Genomic DNA, 21448 nt, shown 5'->3' with positions numbered 1-21448 from the left:
TAAATTATAAAACCGTACAACTTATTATTATAATAAAATATTATTTTACATTATATTACAATATATTATTTTTGAAACGGAAAATTTTATGTTAAAAAAGAATAAAAAATATATTGTTATTACAGTATTTGGTGTAAAATGCGAGAGGAGACCAGCATCCCTGTCTGTATTGATCTTCAGTTGCTTTGAGTGGGGGTGACTCTTTTCGTAGTGGGAGAATATTATGTTGGAGACAGTCAGCTGAGATCAGCGTTAGCGGTTTGGCCACACATCATACTTATCTCCCAGGTATAAATAATATATAATATAAACGTACGTGCGTATAAAATGATGTTGTGAATTTAATAACCGAATAATTTCTAGGTAATTAACTTAAATATTTAATTAATTATTTTATTATTAAATCGTTTGTAGTAATAATGAAATAAATGTTTCTGTAATATCAATATTCTTTGTATATCTTTGTACAAAATATACAGATGTTTTATTTATACAAGCTTAAATACCCATTAAAATTATTATATAATAAACTAATGCTAAATATACTTATAAATATTTACCGGCAACAAAATTCAGAGACATGCACATGGTTATTCATGTATATTTGCTTATCGTTTTGTATGCATTAGGTTAGGTTATTCTTTCTCTTTGAATAACATACACGCTTATAATTTTGCAAATTTTTTTTATTGATATTACTAATTTATTTTCAAAATAAATATATTATTATTCTGTATTATATATAATCTTTAAATAGAATATTATAAATAAATTACGGCAAATTATATATATACGTTTATACATATATTTATATTTATTTATTTTTGTGATAAAATATTTGTTACATCGGAAAGAGACATTTGTTTTATGCTAAAAAATACTAACTTTATATCCGTTCTTTCTTAATGAAAAATTCTTTACCGTGTATAGTTGAATTATTAACGTTTCGATATTTATTTTGTTAAAAATGTTATCTTAGTTAAGTTGTACCTATTCTATATTATTAGAATATATCTCTTAAAATATTTAAAATTACAAAATAAAAGCAAAAAACAAACAACAATAATATTAATAAAATTGTACAATACTGGGTCCCGCTAAGACATAAATCTTATTAGCAGTTTCTCGTATTAACATAAATTGTATACAAGTTATTCACACAGTACAACACAAAATTATACAATGAAAAATATACTAATATCTTCAGATAAACTAATATCTTTAACAGTTAAAATCTTATAAAATACGTAATTAAGAATATCTGAAAGTAAAAAAAAAAAAACATAAATAAAAATTAATTTAAGTAAATAGATATTAATTTATGAAAATAAATAGATTTAAGTAAAAAATAAAATAATTTTAAAATAAAGGTCATAATACATATTTTAAATTAGGCTGTTCTTGTATATTACAGATTACATATGATGTTCAAAATACAAAAAAAGAAAAATAATAATAATGAACCAGAATATTTATTTGATTTTACTTATTTACTATATTTACGACTTTGTACATGTATAAAACAAAAAAAAAAAGCATTTTTTATAATAAACTTCTTTACGTATCTAATTCTTATACAGAGTGTATCACGAAGTTCTCCAGGAACTTTCATAACCTATTCCACACATGAAAATAATGGAAGAAGTTTATATAAATAAACATATGTCCTAAAATTCTTCGTTTTCGAGTTACGGTTAGTGAAAGATTTCGCTTGGATTTAAGCTACCCCAGTAAAATTAGATCGTAGTGGAATTTTTAGGACGTTAATTAAGGGGCAGGATTAGTGGTTTATTATGGTTTTTAACCTGAAAAATCGAATAAAATAAGTCCAAAAACCGTATGTGCAGTATTTTCTGAGAAATCAGAAATGAAAACCAATAAATTGGGTTAAATACCTGTTTTTTATGTTTAACGTATAATAACTTTGTTAAATGGGTAACATACACATAAAAAGTTTTAATAAAACTTTTAGAGAATTAAATTCTGAACAAAAATGATGTATAGATAAGTTGAATAAAACAAGGAAAAGTTAGAAAAATTAAAGGTGAATAAGGAAAATAAAATTAAAGGAAAATTTACCGTGAACGTAAACGTGTAAGATAAATTGAATTAAACAAAGCAAAGTTAGAAAAATTCGAATTTTATTTAGAAACAGTACAGTAGACTGTTAAATTTTGTTTTTACAAATCTTTCACATCACTAAAAAAGGATTTTGTTTTTTATTTAAATTAAATAAGTACTTTTCTGGAAAATGTAATGTAATAAATGAACTGTTTCAAAATAAAATTCAAATTTTTCTTTTCCTTGTTTTATTCAACTTATCACCAGTTTTGTTCAGAATTTAATTCTTTATGAGTTTAAAAGGTTTTATGTGTTTATTACCCACTTAACAAAGTTATGGTACGTCAAACATAAAAACAAACAGTGTTTTTTAACTCCAATTTATTGGATTTAATTCTAGATTTCTCAAAAACTAGTCTATTTACGGTTCTGGGGCCTATTTTATTCGATTTTTCAGGTCAAAAATCATAATAAATCACTAATTCTGTCCTTTAATTAACGTCGTAAAAATTTCATTACGACCTCATTTTACCGGGGTAACTGAAATACTAGCGAAATCTTTCATTAGCCATACTCCAAACGAAGCATTTTAAGATGTATGTTTATATGAACTTTACCAACTTTTCCGAGTGGAAAATGCTTTAAAAGTCCCTAGAGAACTTCGTGATACACTCTGAATAACTAAAGGAAAAATATATTTACTTTCGTATCGTTAATGTTTCATCTCTACGTAAGGTATAACAGATATAACTTACTTAGAGATGACGCGGTAAGTAATTTCTTAACTAAATATAAAGTTTAACTTCAATCTGTTGGTCATTTTGCAGTAGTTTTGTCTGTAACGTAAAAAAAATGATTTACCTATTATTAAAAAAATTGTGCCCTACTAAAATTAATGTTGATTTAACATAAATAATAATTAATAAACTACATCTTGAAAAATTCTTTCTCTTAGGTTATTCAGCATAATTTAGCTATGACAATTTTTATAATGTAGCTTCTTGTATTATATCGTTTTTAATAAATACATTTTTTATGTAACATATATTACAAGATATTCTACAACTAAAAATTTTTTTTAAATTTTCAATAGGTAAGTCTAATAAAGGACTCAATTAAGTATAAACATTGATTACATTAGATTTAATTATTCTACGTGGGGAAGTTAGTTTTTCTTGGAACTTTCTTCCACTTAATCATAGATATCAAAATTAATTTTACATAATAATTATATATCAAAAGACTAATACTACTTCGCTTATTCTACTCAGATTACTTAATCCAAATTAAAAATAAATCATTAATAAAAACTATTTAAAAATTCTGTTTTAAAAGTTTAAAAAAATATCATTCATCGGATCGATTTATTTTTCTTACTTTAAGGATTGATAAATGCGTTACGTGTTTCATAGATAAACGTACTATTGTTAGTCGCTTTGCTACCTTTTCCAATATTAGTTTGATAAGGGAAATGATTTTTAGTAATTATGTGTGTTTTTTTTATAAATAGATTAGACTAATTTACATCATAAATACATATTTTTAATATTCTATTAATAAAATATATTTTTAATTTTTCTCAAGTGAAATATTAAATTTTTCGGACTTTAGTATGCCATATTGTGGTCACAGGAGATAAAGAAAGAAAAAAAATTGATTCAAGGTGTGCAATGACTAAATAAGTTTGTTTAATTTATGGAAAACCAAGTGATTTATTATATTATAACGTTATTACTTCCAGAGTTGTCATCACGCGATAAAATATTTTCAGTTTTTTCGGTAGACTATCATATAAATAATTCTCACTTAACTCTTAACTCTAGGGAGAGTTTTGAGGTATGTGACATCGTTTAACTTTAATTATTATCTTCTTGCATTGGGGATCGGATGTAATTTACATTCAGTGGCTAAATTTTGTTGTACCAGAATATTCTCAATGCTGAAAGTAAAAAGTTGAGCGAAGTCTAATTTGCGGTTATTGAGAAGGTGTTTGTTAGTAATATGACAGATTGACTTTTTATGATGTAGAATTTTAAAAAAGAAGCCTTTTTTTGATATCAGATTTTATTCTCGAGCAGACGGAAAATATTTGAAACAGAAAATCTGGAAGTAGTGATTATTATGTCCTGTAACGTCAATTATTTTCTACAAATGCAACGTCATCAGTGAATTTAGTTTCATTAGGTTTCATAGGTTTCATTAATGTTAATGTTACTCATTTCTACGAAAGCGATTTCCGCATCTTATTTGTGGTAAAATATTTAAAAATTTCATTAATAACCCGACATGTCGGAAAAAAAAGAAGGAATTTTGGTTCGTTTAGATCAGGTTGGATAGTTCATTTACACAGAAAGCTTCTGTGCAGGATTAACAGTTTACAAATGTTAGATAATTTATAAATATAATTTTGAAATGATTTACGTGTTTTACATTTATATTACTTATCAAAGTTTAGAAAGCTCAGTTGTTGAGCAGGGTGACGGCATATTGCTGAACTGTTGACTAGTTTCTTTGCTACATCCTATCCGGTACACTCTCCCCTTTAGTATACTACTAGCTATGCCATCAATACTTTAGACAACAGAGTGGAATTGATTAATATCTATGCATTTACGCTTTCTAAACTTTGATAAATAATTTTGAAAGTCAAAAGGAAGTTAACATTTGTAGACGCACACACACACACACACACACACACACATCACACCACATCTTATGTAGTATATGTAAATACATATAACATATTTTTATTATTCTTTGACTTGGAGGAGCTTAATTCGTAGTTTAAAAATAGCGGTTGCGTTTGTACCGATGATTTCTTAAAACTGAAGAATCCGCAGAACTATGTAAACAATTATCTTATCAATGTGAATCTTAAAGATGGTTTTAGACATAGATTTTTAATGTTTAAAAAATAGCGTGTCGTATTTTACAGCTTTATTTTTGTTGTATTAATTATTTTAAGTCGCTAACTAAATCACGTTTATCTACATTAGTTTTCTCAACTGAAATTTAAAGAAAATATTTTTTGGTTTTTTTATTTAATTTATAAACTGTTCTCGAGATATCAACTTTAATAGGACTTTATTATTTTATAATATATATATATATATATATATATATATATATATATATATATATATATATATATAAATAATACATAATAAGAACCTTAATATTGAAAAACACTTTTCTTATGTAGGGAAGTGGTATAATTTTTCATAACGATCGATATCTGCGAACGTCTATGTACTATTTATGTATTTATATAATTAAAGTTACTTTAGATGATTTTTATTTAATTATTATTTCGTTCTGCAAAATTAATGCAGAAGAGCTTTTTCCTTAAATTTTTTTTCAATTTATGGTTTTTGTCTTTATTCCTATTAATATTTTGTTTTATTAATTGACTTTTTGTTTTTAGTTTATCTGTTGAGAATTAATTTTAGTGGAAAAATTTCAAGCAATGAAATCTTAGGTAGTTTAGCCTTCTGTCTAAACCTGTCTAAAGCCTGCCGTCAGGTCGACCTGAGACTGTACAAGACTACACTTCATTTACATTCATACAATATCATCCTCATTAATCCTCTGAAGCAATACCTTACGGTAGTTCCGAAGGATAAACAGAAAAAGAGAGGTCGGCCACTCCTGAGATATATGGTTAATTGAAACCCGACCACCAAAGAACACCGGTGTCCAAGATATAGTATTCAAATCCGTATAAAAGTAACTGTCTTTACTAGAATTTGAACGTTAGGACTCGCGACTTCGAAATCAGATGATTTGCGATGACGATTTCTTCATAGACCAACCCGGTGGGTTAAGCAATGAAAATCTATCAAATAGAATAATTAAAGGTAGCGTTTTAATAGAGACCCGGTTCAAATTACCCGATCTTCTGTAGACAGTTTTTCTTTTGTTATTTACTTCCTGCGGATGATTTTTAATGAAAGATTTCTTGGTACAAGAATTGAATAAGACAAACCTCTGTAACAGTTCTCAAATAACATATTATTTAGAAATTTGACTTAGCATTTTTCTTTCAGGCAATAATTAGGATTTGGCATCTGTAATAATTCCGGGTAATTTATTTTGTATTCAATAAAAACCAAAAGAAAAGCTCATAACCCTGTCATGATGTTTAACAAATGGCGACTCTTTATTTCTGTAATTGCTTATGCATTTATTTATTTGTTTTAATCTATGTCGACATGTTTGCCCAACGTAAAACTCTGTGCAGTCGCAGCAATTTCGTTTATTTATCTCCAGGACATGTGTTTTTTATTCTAAAATTTTTTGTGAGTGTAAAATGGGCTTGTTTTTCCTTTGTTCAGTAACCTACCAACATTTATATGTTATTTTTTTTAATATTAATTTATTTTTCAACAGTATCCTCGACTAATCAATAATAATGACTAAAAACATATTTATTCTTTAAAATTTTTTTAAGTAAGGAAAAAATAAAAAAATTAATACAGTGTTTTTAATTAATTTATAATAAATTATACCGTGTAATGATTGTCACCGATTGTCACTGGCAAAATATTTACTTTATATGGTTAATTCATTCGTGTCTTTCCAAAATATTTGCTGTCTAACAAGACAGCCAATATTTTATACTGCTAATTAGTAAATGTATACAACAGTAAAATATTTCAAATCGATGTTATAAATGTAATATGGTATTTTATAGGACTTTTAATAAACATAATACATATATGAGAACTGATTTTCAATCAACCGTATATTAGACACAACCCATAAATAAATTTTATGAAATATGTACACAAATATCTTCTAAAAACTATATATCATTCTATTTCAATTTGACTGTAATCATTTTCATTAAGTAAAAAGAACGTTTAGGGTTTATTTTATTATGCCTAAGCGAACGCGCTTGTGTTTGCGTGCGTGTGTCTGTGTGTGTATGAGAGAGAGAGTGTGTGTGTGTGTGTGTGTGTGTGTGCACATACATGTGGTTGTATGACCTATATTATTTATTGCAACGCGATGAACTTGAAATGGTGTGTTCATTTCGTGTCTGGAATAAGAAACTTAATCGACCAACGAAACATTTTACTATATACAACACTTTCTTCTTAATGTAGAATTCTTACAAAAAGTAATAAAATCTGAATAATGCTGATGGTTTTATTTTCTTCGATAAGATTTATCCAGTTATAAATCCATTTACGTAATTATTAACCTTAGACTATATTGCGTTCCAGAAATAAGACGGGAAGGATGGCCTATTTCTTCTTTCTCAATTATTTTGGCTTGAAATTTTTTATAAAAAAAATACAGTATTTAATATTTAAAATTTTTTTATAACTTTGGCCAACAAAAGATATATTCAGAGAGGAAGTATCTAGGCCAATAATAATGACGTCATCAGAAAGTTGAAAAACTCTAATTTTATAGTAATTTCAAACTTCTTTTAATGTTCTAACTTCACTGAAGAAGAGATGTATAATTACCTGCAACAGGTCCTTTGGAAGAAGATTTTCATTTAATTTAATGATAAACCATTTAACATTTTTAATTGTATAAAATATTTCTGTTAAACTTTAGTTTTGTTTGTCTGATTAAAATAATGAAAAAAATTCATACAAAAATAATTAAACGTTTTGATTTCTAGTTACAGTAAGTCAGAACTTTCCACCTCTTTTTGGCCAAAAAGGTGAACAAAACGGCCACCTGAAACTGATGAAGTTTAATAAATAAAATAAGGGGTTTCCTATAATACAATATCGACTGGACTTACACGAACGCAAACTGTACAGAAAAATTCATGATTTTAGACGTAATATTAGATAAAAAATTAAATGGAAATTACTTCTAATCTGCAAACTGTTCTGTTACAAATCTTTTAACGTATTTTATTTTGAACAGTTTTATGTAAAAAGAATCAATACTATAACTAAAATTTTATTGGTTGTACATTTTTTAGTGGATTTTTTTTTTAGTTTTCTCCCTTTTAACATAGTAAACGCTGAAAAATCAAAACAATTTTTTGATGAAAAATCTTTTTTCAAGAATTTGCTGAAAATCAAATACGTTACAAGATTTGTAGCAAAAAAAGATTACAGAGTAGAACCAATTTCTATTTAAATTTTTATGTAATGTTACATCAAAAATCATAAATTTTTCTATACAAACTGCGTTCGCATAAGTCCGTCCGTTCAGTCGACATTTATTGGTGACTGATAATTTTTATTGGCAGAAAAAAATAAAAAGTACCAAATTTTGAGTTTTTAAAACTTTTTTTGGTTTATTTGAATATATAATGAAATTTTACAATAAATCTTCATCATAAATTATCCCCCATCCGAAAAAGGAATCTTAGTTATCTTTTTTCATGTATTAATTTATTAAGAATTTTTTCACTGGTTATTTAAGAATAGATAACTAATGCCATGAAAGTGTTACAACTTTGTTGTCAGCTTTTAATAAATAATTGAAAGCTGCAGTTCAGAAATTGCAATGAATAAAACATCTATAATTTCACAGAATAAACAATTTTTTTCTCGAATTTCCCACTTTGCGGTACGTTGCATCAATTATTTTTTATGTTTTGTGGCTGCTTTCCATTTTATCCAATATTCTTTTTTTTTCAGAGTTTACTTTCTTCCTTTTCCTGAAACTTTAGCCTCTTTTTTGGATTTTGTTTTTTTTTTTTAATTTTTGGTTTTCATCTAATTATTTTTCAGAGATCTATTTTCAATTATTTTATCTGTAATATTTAATTTATTTAAGTCTTGGATTTGTTTGAACCATTTGCTCTTAGTTTTTATACTTTTAAAGAATTCAAATATTTATTTTACAAATCTATTATTGTTCATTTTAAAGATGTGACTATAGAAACTGTTCCTCCTTCTTCTCACGGAGTTTTTCACTTAAAAAAAAAATTATTGGTGATAAATTTTACCTCATTGTTTTGAAATTTTGAGCCTAATATTCTTCTTCTTTCTTTTCTAAGTTATCTAAAATACCTTTATTTCTTAGTGTTGGTGTTTTAACAGGTTTTATTACTGTTCTGTAGTGAAAATCATGAATTTAATGATAGTAACTTCTTGTTATATGTGTTTTTGTTGAATTGAATGCCATTTTTTGTGTTATAAATTTTCTATTGTTTTATATTCTAATGTGATTCACTAATCCATTCACCTAGCTATTTAAAGTATTCTTCGATTTTCTGTTTATTAATTTCCAAGTTTTTTGGATGAGTTTTTAATATTTGTTAGTATATTTTTTCGAAGGAAATATTGAGTCTATTTTGGCTGACTTTTTGTAATTTTGTTTCGGACTAATCTTCAGATATAAGCGTCATATAATGTGAAAATTCCAAGCAGCTACATTCTAGTCCTGGTCCTATTTCAATCACATTATTTTCTTTTAGGTTTAATTTCAATTTTTATTTTAGAATATGTATATCTGTTAAAGTAGTCTTGATTATATTTTTAGTTTTGTTTTCTAGGCCTAATTCTTTTAGAGTTGATAATACAGAAGGTCTATCGATGGAGTCATATGCTTTTCAAAAGTGAATGAATAGTATTATCTATGTTTTATTTGCGAGTTTACAATAATTCATAATATTTTTAACGTTAAAGATTTGTTCGGCGCATGATGTACTTCTCCTAAAACCACCTTGATATTCTCAAAGTTGGGGAACATTTCAAGTTATGCTTTTAAACAATATTAAGATTAAATAAATTATTTAATTAGGATAGTACACGAAATACGTTTTAAAACGATCCAAATTATTTACTAAGTCTGAATTTGGCTTACTAAACATGATTATTTGTAAAAATTCAATTTTTTTATTATAACATGTGTAAATTAATATTTTTTTTTACTTTTTTCTGCAGGTTTTTAATATTTTCATAAAAAAACATGAAAAAACTACTTTTTCTGTTATTTTACAGAGATTTCTCAGAAAGTATTTAATTCATGAATTAGAACCAATTGTTTTTTTTTAATTATGTAAAATTATAAATTCATCCTTATAAATTACTTTCACGTAAATGCAAAAACTCATTGTTTTCCTTTTGAATGGGAAGTTTTAATTAGCCTTAACTTAAAAACAAAGCGTTTTATTTAAAAACATATTTTTTAATATTTTAATCGCAAAATAATAATTTAATTGTAGAAATACCGTGGAAGATTTATCATAAACGTCTAGAATACATGAAATATACATTATATACTTAAATTATTATTTTTTTTATTGCAATACAAACTCGTTTGTATTTTAAAACAAACTTTTTATTTATGTTGAATTTACAATTAAAATATTTCGCTATCGTATCTATTTACAATTAAATAATGCTCCACAAAAGGGATTGATTGCCAAAATTCTGTTAAGAAATACGGTTTTGAATTCTGGTATTAATACATTTTTTTCTAGCGTAATTTTTTTGGAATCTTATGTGCATTACTTTATTTGAAAATCTTAACTAAATAAAAAATAAATTGGGTAGTAAATAAGCTCTTAAACAACCAGTACACAATAAATAGTAAACAGGAAAACTGGTAATGGTTTTTGATATTAGAAAACCGAAATCATGGAGTAAAAATTTGCTATGAATCTCTTCCAGATATTTTTATAAGTTGTATTTCGATACGCATCAATGGTTAGTATAAACAAATAAAGTATTGCTATGTTATTTTTGGCTGGAAGATAAAAATTATCTTCTGTTAAACATAATGGCATTTAATAAATGAATTGTATAATTGTATTTATACGTTCACTATAAAAGAATGTGAAGATAATACTTCATTTTTTTAAATTGTGTTAAAAGGTAAATTAATTTAACGATTTGTAACTTTTCTTGTAATGTTTTTTTTTTTGCTGAAAATAGGCTTTTCTCTTAATTTAATTTTATTTAATTTCAATTTGATTTTGTAGTGTACAAAATAACCCACAAAAAAATTATAATTTCTTAGAATTTCGAAGGTTTTTATATATATTTTAACTTATGTTTATTTATGTATAGATTAGAGATACCATAGATGTAAAATAAATAAAAAAAACCGAGACAGATAACGAGAAAAAAGTTATTAAGAGCTAGGATCACATAAAAATAAATAAATAAAAGTGTTGTAAATTTTGTTTTATTATGATATAACCAAAAAATATAAATAATAAATAAATCATAAAATATTTTTTGTACGTTGCAATATGTTCGACTAGTAAACAATAAGAAACTCCCTCATGGCCCAATGAGATGAGGATAGTATATTTGACATGTAGATGAGGTGTAATCTTGTACAGACCCAGGCCGATCATTCGTGAGACCCGTGGTTAACTGAACCCCAACAATCAAAGTACACCGGCTGTCTGTTATTCAAATGCATATAAAAGTAACTAACTTTTACAGTGATTCGAACCTCAGAATCTTCGACTTCGAAAATCAGCTGTTAAAAAAAAAACTAATTTGTCACAACGAATTAACCACTAGACCAGACCATGTGGGCTATTAAATTAATTAAAAACTTTAAATTAAGAATTTTATTGAATTAGTAAATTATACAGACTTTGTGAAGAGTAGACTTTTATTAAAAAATTTCCTAAAAGAGAAAAAATTTTCAATAAAGAGTGATTTCTAAAAACAAAGAAAACATTAAATTGGTGATTTTGTTTTTAAGTTGTATTATTTATTTGTGTAATAAAAAAGTAAAATCTATCTTCTTTTTTTGACACGTGTATTATTAAACTGGTTTGATTATTTGACTTCAAAGATGAATTGTAAGATTGTATTCCATCATCAGATTAAATAATAAAATCTAACATCATTATGATTAAACGGGCAGTAAGTATTCAAACAAATCTAAAATTAAATTCAGAAGAAGATAAAATTAATTTTTTTCAATATTTTTTTCTTTATAAATCACTAAATTAGTTTAATCAAAATTATTTTCTGTTGTTTTTCTTTCCGAATATTATATGTAGATATAAAATATCTAAGACATATTAAACATCATGGTATCATACTAAACATCTTTAGATGAGAAATTTTAATTGAAAAAGTTTATGTATGAATGAAAAACTTGGGATTTCATAAGCCGAGAGATATTTATAATTTTGAGTCTTACACAAATTTCGTGGCGGAGCGGTAGCGTCTCAGCCTTTAATCCGGTGCTCCCGGGTTTGAATCCCAGTCAGACATGGCATTTTTAATTCGCTACAAAATCTCATTTTCATATACCCACTCTATAAGTTTCTCTATACGCTTCTGTGGTTATTTACTCTAAAAAATTCAGACTTTATTCCGAAGGTTTTTATTTGGTTGGTTATTTTTAATGTTTTGGCTGCTATTAATAATGTTAAATGAGGTTATTTTATACATATACCCCAAATACAGAATAAATTTATTTGGTATAAAACCAAAAATTTGATTTTTGTTTGGTGAAAACGTCATTTGGTCAAGGGAATCAACTGGAACACATATTTTTTACAAAATATTTTTTGTAAAATTTTAATATTTTTCACGGTTGTGCTATAAATATTTAAAAATTTTGAAATTCTATGGCCTGTTTGAAACAAAACCAAAGCGGGAAAAGTATTCAACCTTTTGCCGGCTTTTTTTAAATTAAAATCAATCAAATTAGGGAAGTATCTAAAGTATATTTACAGCATAGAAAGTTTAAAACAAAAAACTTTTATTTTTATTATTACATCTTTAAATCCGATTCTACATTACAAAATTTTTAATTCATACATACATACTTTTTTCAAGTACATTATTATACCAATCGATATTTAAAAAAAAAAACACATTGAATATGAACTATATCAACGAACTCTAAATGTGTTTCTAAACATACAATTACCTCTAGTACCTCTTGTTAACGTTATCACCCCCTTGGCGATCTTCGGTGAATCGCTTTAGTCTTGGTCATTATAAAAAAAAGACACGAATCCGATTATCTTACGAAAAAAAGATTTTAATATTGTAAATACCGTGAATCCACATGCTATAGATTATAAAGACGGCTCTAGACACGATAATTCCGTTAGTTATGCTTTTCTGATTGGCAGTAGGAAATACATGTCGGCGTTCCCAGTATCACCAGTGTTTTCATCATGTCTGCGATTAACAAGGCCTTAAATATACTTAGTCCAAAATTCCAACATGTATTTGTCTAATAGGAAGTGTGGTTTGTAGTGAGTGGGAGAGTGAGAGGAATGCTGCAATTAACAATAAACTTCGTCCAGTTAAAAACACTGTGTTCCCTTAGAGCTCTTCATGTAGGAATAGTCGTCGTGAGCAGGTTATTATTTGCCGTTTGCGAATAGGGCACTCTAGGCCCACTCATGGATATCTGATGACTCACAGTGATGGACCCTTTTGTGTTTGTTGCGACAGCCAACTGGACGATACACCACATACTTTCTGAATACAGTCACGTCTTAGGATGTGGCCTACTCAATTAGCTTTTCTTCTTTGTATTGTGTTAATCAAACTCCTACTCTCATTTATATTTGCCAAGACAAATCTCACTCTCTCTCTCTCTCTCTCTCGTCAGTTGGTATCCGGCATTGTCCTCCATAGCCACATTTCGAAACTTTCCAGATATCGTGTGGACCGTATCTGTTATGCGGCTTTGCGCCGGAAATTTAAATTTGGAGCTAAGATAAGAAATATTTTAGGCGACGATTTGACTGTGTTATCGAATGTCTTACAATTTCTGAAGGCCGTACATCTCGATTCAAAAATCTGATTAGTCATGTAATTTTTATCATATATTTGGCGTTTTCATCATTTTTCATCTGTCCTGGGTTATATATTATTTCCGTTTAATTTTCAGGTCAATTTTTTAAATTTAATCTTTTATTACATAAATATCGTGTTTGGGCGCTAATGACGTCACTTCGTTTTGCGCCCAGCAAAAGAAAAACAAATTTAACAAAATTTGATTAAACTGACTGGCCTGTTTTTTTCCCCCAGTGGAATAAGGTATTAAGTAGAATTCATTGTTTCTCGACAGAATAGGTAAATTAACTTGTTTTATTTGCCCCAGTCAATTTTAAGATTCTGGTGTTTAAGAGGCACTGTTCAAACTTGTTTTCTCCGATTGTTACATTCACTATTTAATTTCCTGTGATGTACAGAATTAAACCGTTGTTTGTAGATTTGAATTTTACATTTTGTAGACATGGCGTATTTATCCCAGTAGTGCGAGTATGTATGGCTCAATAAAAAAAGGCAGTGGGAAATCTTTTCACTTTTCTTAAAACAACTATCATGGAATATTTATTCATGAGAAAAACTGTGCCAATTCCAGGACTGTTTTGCATTTCGCCTTAGGTCATTGAAAAAACGTTTTAAAGGTCTATACTGACATTTCCGTAGGGGATTTAGTATATCCACACATATTGTCAATAACACTCAGTATTTTTTTGCAAAAAATACTATTTTTCTTCTTCTTCAGTGGAACTGATAACTGACAGGTATTAAGAAACAGTGTTCTCCATGCTGGTCTGTCCTGAGCTTTTTCTTTTAAATTATAATATCCTGTCTCTCTTTCAAATCATCCAACATTCCTATCCTCCTTCTTCATTTTCCCCTCACACCCGCAATCTTTTCTTCAATTATTACTTTTAGAATACAGTCGTGTCTTAGGATGTGGCTTACTCAATTAGCTTTTCTTCTTTGTGTTGTCTAAATCAAACTCCTACTCTCATCTATATTTGTCAAGACCTGATCATTAGTTAATTTCATTCTCTCTCTCTCTCTCGCCAGTTGCTACCTGACAAAACATTCCAGATATCGAGTTTCTCTTTTCTTTGTAGTCAATATTTCTGCACCATATAATACCAAACTCCAAACAAAATATCTTGCAAATTTCTTTCTCAGATCGATTACCTTTGTTGTAAGCAGATTTCTAACCTTGCTGAGCGCCATTTTACCATTCGCAATTCTACTTCTAATTTCCTCAGTACAACTTCCATCACCTCCTGAAGGTCACCAGACCTTCATTTTAATTGTTTCACCTCATTAGTAATCTTTGTTGCACCGTATTTCCTCGGTATCCTCATTACTTTGGCTTTAACATTCTTTGTTTTCATTCCGTATTTTTCTTCTCCCTGTTTATTCTATACATTATTTGTTGCAGCTTCTCTTCAGTTGAAGCCATTTTTTTGTCACACAGTAACTTTTCGGAACACCGGAAAATAGGTAAAGTTAAATATCTATGACCATTTTGAGAATACCAGAATTTTTTATATCCCTAATCTACAGTGCAATGTTAGTTTATGAAAAAAAATCATATCACTGTTTTATGATCCTTTTTTTAATATGCTTCAATTGAGTTTTAAACCGTACAATATTTTCCTCATCTGTTGTTGCTTAGATCCATTTTAGGTTCTTAATTGGAATTAATATTACACTTTTGTGTAGGTTGTACAAGCTGGAACGATTTATGAGATTTTAGCTTCACTCCATATAATATGATTTGGTGAGCAATTCAGTGCTAATAGTGATATATGGGGGTGGGATTAGAAGCGTAAAACATTGATTTGCCGCAGTTCTGATTCAGCAATATTCTTGTTTTGAGTCGTGATTATACGTTTTAAATTGTTTTACGTCCAATTCTCTTTTGAAAATGGAAATACTGATTATTTTCAATAATACGTTTAATACACACATACGCGCATATAGATAAATGTAAAATTAACCTATTCAAAAAATACAAAATAAATCAATAAATAAAATTAAGTATTAAAACGAATGCAATTCAACAGATTTGATTTTATTTTATATATATATATATATATATAAGCATATCGGGCTCAATATACTGATTAACTCGTCGCAGATCCAGTTGTTTTACAACTAATTTTCGAAATTTAAAGTTCTGAGGTTCGAATCCTATTAAAAGCTAGTAGGTTTTATATAGATTTGAATACTAGACAGTGGATACCGGTTTACGTTGGTGGGTGGTGATAATCAACCACGCATCTCACGAATGGTTGGCCTGAATCTGTATAAGACTACACCTGATTTACATATCATCCTCATCTCATTGGACCATGGAGATGCTTATTGTTCACTAGTTGAACAGATTGCAACGTACACATTAAGAAAATAAAATAAAATATGTATACATATATATATATATATATATATATATATGTATACATATTTTTAAAACGGTATTTTTTAATAACTTTTAAAGACGTCTGTTCATTACCTCTAAACAAGTTTTCACTCTTTTTGTTTTGTTTAAAAACACCTTTCTAATTTAATGTATCTCAGATAATTTTATTTTTTTTAATATTGATATCCAGTACTTCAACGGTATAAGGACTATTAAGTGGACTTTTTTTTCAGTGGCTCCAATGGAAAAATATTAGGTCATGTGAAATGAGATTTGGGAGGACATTACCTTTAGAAATTAGACAAATTTAATTGTAATGTCCTGATAAAAAGGATTATTTACAATATTATTTTTAAAAAAAACTCTTCAATAATACCACAAGTAGGATTTATTTCTCTACGTAAAAACACGATTTTTGGGTTATTGTATGGATTTAAACTGATCTAGATTCGGTTACTCTGGATGTAAATGTAACTTATCAATGAAAACATGCATTATTACAAAAAAGGAAATAATTATCTAATATAGTTTAACTTAATTTTAATAAACAATTAAAATATTTTGCAATAGTAATTGATTGGTTAAAGAGTTATCTGCTTAAATTCTTAAAAAACACTAATTTCGTAAGGATTTAATTTTAAGCGCGTTTTTTAAAACTTTTTTCTGGATTTTTTGGATAGATGATAGTTTACGCAAGATATTTCAGAATACTGTAGGAATCGATTTTTAATATCGTTAACTATTTCGGTATTTAGCACTGAAGGGCGATCAGTGCGCGAATTATCTATTACCCATCATTTTTATAAACGAGTAAGAGCAAATATTTAATATATCTATTAATTAATCTGGAATATGTATAATATTAATTTTATAACTATTCTAAACTTACACTATTGTAATAAAATCATATAATATAAATATTTTTTAAATCCTCTTTTCATCTGGTTTAAATACTTAATATCAAATACGGAAGTACCCCATTATAACATCAAACGTTTTTGTTTTTTCGGTTTCGTAAAGTTTTTAACTCGCCTTGTGTCAACTCGAACGTTATCCATACAGTTTAGATAAATTATTACGTACGCTCTTCATGGAAATCGATACAGTTGTTCGGAAATTACAGTATCTTATCGAAACAGAAATCAATACAAGATTCTCAAAATAGATTATTAAACTTTCACGATATCTTATCGAAATATAAATCCATACAAGATTGTCATAACAGATTATTAAATTTTCACAGTCAAGTAAAAAGCTAATCTCTAATAGCCGATTTAGTCCCAGTATTGAAAAGTCACTAGCTAGCCATAAATTATTTATTTTTTATCTCTTAGTCTGTCTTCTTGTTTCGATTCATAATCACTTCACGTATGAACGGCATAATCAGTTAAAAAATTCCTGAAAGAGAAAAATTTGTTTAAGTCGTACTATGTTTAGAGAGTCTGGATAAAAAAGCGGGTTAAGTCTGGTGTGATATAATAACTTCAACTATTCAACTAATGAACAATAAGCAACCCCCCCCCCCACCAATGTGATAAGGATGATTTGTATGAGTATAAATGAAGTGTAATCTTGTACAGACTCAGTCAGACCATTCCTGTGGTGTGTGGTTAATTGAAACTCCTAAAGTACATATTTATTTATTGTCTTAAATTAAAGTCCTTTTAAAAGCAATTAATGTTTACTAGAATTTGAACCTCAGACCCTTTCATTTCGAAAATCAGCTGTTAAACAAATGATTTTAGGACGACGAGTTTACCACTAGACCAGTCCGACGGGGTATAATTTTTAATTAACAACTAATTATACATTTTAAAAACAATTTAGTTCAAAATAAAATAAAAAATTGGAGAGTGGTAGTATTCATTCAAAAGGTATTAATGATTTCATAATTTTCAAAGTTTTTCTCTGTATTTATTTTGACGACATGTGTTTTTCTGTAAACAGAAGGAATAAATTTAAAACAGTGGCCTTGTGTTATTTTAGAACGAATTTTAACTGGAAAATTATATCTTTAACATCAAAATAGATTTTGTTTGCTCCATGAAATAAACAAAGATGCTTTTATAGTTTATGAAATATCTTCTTATTGGTGTTATTTTAGTACTGACTGATTAAAAAGTTGACAGATTAAACGATTTTCTTTTTTTAATTTCTCAGCTAATTATTTTAATAATAAAAGACGCTAAGATGTATAAAAAGTAGGAAAAAAACATTTTTTTTCATATTATTTTCTATTTGTAATGCAGTGATGAGAATATCTACCGTAGGGAAAACTCAAGGTGTATCCAAACTAGCCTTACCTTTACTGTTGTCATAGCTGTTACTAGTAAAAAGTAGTAATTTTTATTCCTGATAACAATTTTTTTTTTGAAATTAAAGCACTGACAAAAAAAAATCCATACAACTTTGTCAAAACATAACATAATAACCAAACTTTGAGGGGCTGTTTCGAAAAAAACAAAATATCGCTATAACTTTCTTATTAAGTAAAATATCGAATCCGTTTAAAGTTCCTACTATTCTGTGGATAAGGGCCTAAAACTTATCTAAGTAAAGGTTTTTGATATCACCAACCATTGATTGGCCTAGTGGGTGGAAAAAATGGGGTTTCGAAGACAAAAAAATCATACCTCCCTTAATAGGCACAGTATCGAAACGCTTTAAAGTGGTCGTTAGTCCTTTACACGTTACCTAAAATTTTTGTTTGAAACAATTCTTCAAGTTGATTATAGATAAGAAACATTAATATTCATTGTCAAAGTCAAAAGTTAGTAATTAGTATTCATTTGTCTAGTCAAAAAGAAAGAACGAAGAGCATCATCGATATTTACGATTAATTTTTTATCAGATTATTACAAACATCAACTTTATACAATACGAAATAAAATTATTAATAGAAAAATCTAATCACCATTCTAAAAAAATTAATCTGCTCACTGAACAGGTGGTTAAACAGAACAAAGGACAAGTATTTTACTTATCCAGTTATAGAATTTATACACAATTTATATACCCATTTATAAATATTTAGTTCCTAGTTACTAGTACTTGGTTATTAGACACGTACTTGAGTTACTTCTCACTCTATAGACTGCTCCGGCTCTTAGATAATGACATCCCAACTCCCGTAGAGGAAGACACCCGCCTTGTGACGATTCCGGTCGCCCCCTCCCTTCCGTGGCTAGCCCAGATGGGCTTTAACGGGAAAACGTTTAGATAATGACAACCTTCAATCTCACATTTTAAGTACACGAGAATGAAATGTGAGCAAAGAAGTGCAAGAATGTACTGATTCTGTTATTCGTCGAGCCATTTCGAGAAAGAGGACGTCTGAGCACTGTCTTTTCTTTATTACTTCATATTATAATTTAATCCTTTCTAGTCACCTGTTGAATTTTTTTTATTAATTTAGTGTCCAAAGTCGTAGAAAATAACTATTATTATATTATTACAAAGAATCTTATAAAATTAATTTATTTAAAATAAAAATATGATAAATAAAATAATGAAAAAATAATTGTAGATACTATTGCGTCCTTAGCAATCACTGTGCCCAGAACTTTGATTTTGAGCTGCGGTTACCCAGTATCTTAAAAAAAAAAAATAATAAAAAAAAGAATATTGATATTAGGTAGATTTCATAAGAAAGTTACTTCTGTAATGGGTACCATGATCTGACTTCCGGAAAATTTCGACATATTTTCGCGTTTTAGATCCCCCAAACCGCAAAACTACTATCAGTTCAAAAGTTTATACATATATTTATTTACTTGTGTGTGTAAAGTTTATACGTATATTTATATACGTGTGCGCGTGTGTGTATAGTTCACTTTCGTGTGGACACGAGAACTATCGTAATTTAGCGCCAATCACTTTCAAATTGAAACATAACGACCCAAAATCTTAGTTGAGTTGGTCAATGGGCAAAATCGGACTATGGGGGTGGAAATGGAGGGGCTTTTTTGAAAAAACAAGATATCGCTATAACTTTCTTATTAAGTAAAATATCGAATCCGTTTATAGTTCCTACTATTCTGTGGATAAGGGCCTAAAACTTATATAAGTAAAGGTTTTTGATATCACCAACCATTGATTGGCCCAGTGGGTGGAAAATATGGGGTTACGAAGACAAAAAAAAATCATACCTCCATTAATAGGCACAGTATCGATCGCTTTAAAGTGGTCGTTAGTCCTCTATACATTACCTAAAACTTTTGTTTGAAACAATTATTGGTATGACCAATCCTTACGGCAAGGGATGACCAAAATATTGCGGAATTGTAAGAAGATCGGGGTTTATCGTATGTTAAACATGGGAAACTTTTTTCACATGCAACCATTGTCGTATTGAGTAAATTTGAAGTGTTTCTTAACTTTAAGGTGGAAATCTCTTTTAGTCCCTACTTAGCACCGGTGAAATCTACCTCCGCCTTCTGGCGTGCTGAAAGGTATTTTTTTGTATACACATTCTTTAATTATTACATTTTTCTTCAAAAAATCATTTGTAAGTCAATTAGAAAAAGTTTTATAAACGAACTACTTACGTTTTTGACAACAAAGTAGTAATAATTTCCTGTCAATATTTATTTATAATTGTATAGTTGTAATTATACATGGAAATTTTACCTACGATTTCTTTTTTGACGTAGGGGTAATTTATTATGAAGTTTTATTAAAAAATTATCGTTATATGTTTAAATATACCAAAAATTTGAAAAAAATTTAAAAAATTGGTATTCGTTTATTTTTTTCTGCTGCTACCTCTAAAATCACCTTCTAAGAATTTTTTTTTTTCATTTTTCGACATTTACTGAGTTAAATAGAAGAAATAAAAAAATCCATTGAAAAATGTTCAACCAATAAAACGACTTCTTTTTTGGAGGTGGGTGTGAATTATGATGAAATTTTATTTTAATATTATTACAAGTTTATTATTTAAACTTTTAATATTAGAAGTTTAAATAAGCCAAAAAAAGTTTTGAAAGATTCTAAATCTTGATATTCTTGAAAGAGTTCGCTTTAAGTATATCTTTCTAGTAGCGAATACGAGTAAAAATCTATCAACCCTCTCTAAAATAAAACATCACATATTAATGTTGATTGTATGAATAAAAAGTATATTAATTTTATTTAAAATTCTCTTAAATTCCAAATAAATTTGTTGTATTTAAACATACATCCACCCACCTAACACACACACACACACACACACACACACACAGGCGCGCGCGCGCGTGAGTGTACATTTTCTACTACTCTAAATTCCTTATTTCAATTCATT

General features: G+C 27.9%; 1 protein-coding gene across 1 annotated transcript in view; it reads left to right on the top strand.

The window, feature by feature from the left end:
• The first annotated feature begins 249 nt into the window (after positions 1 to 249).
• Positions 250 to 21448, top strand: part of LOC142321008 (beta-1,4-galactosyltransferase 4-like) — a 514975-nt gene continuing 493776 nt past the window's right edge. The window contains exon 1 of the mRNA XM_075359002.1: positions 250 to 363. The gene's annotated coding sequence lies outside the window, so the exon portion shown is untranslated. The remainder of the gene's footprint in view (positions 364 to 21448) is intronic.

This window comes from Lycorma delicatula, chromosome 3, assembly GCF_047948215.1.
Source record: "Lycorma delicatula isolate Av1 chromosome 3, ASM4794821v1, whole genome shotgun sequence".
In the NCBI taxonomy this organism is placed as follows: domain Eukaryota; kingdom Metazoa; phylum Arthropoda; class Insecta; order Hemiptera; family Fulgoridae; genus Lycorma; species Lycorma delicatula.
The sequence above is the reverse complement of the archived record's forward strand: the minus strand, read 5'-3'. Positions and strand labels throughout refer to the sequence as shown.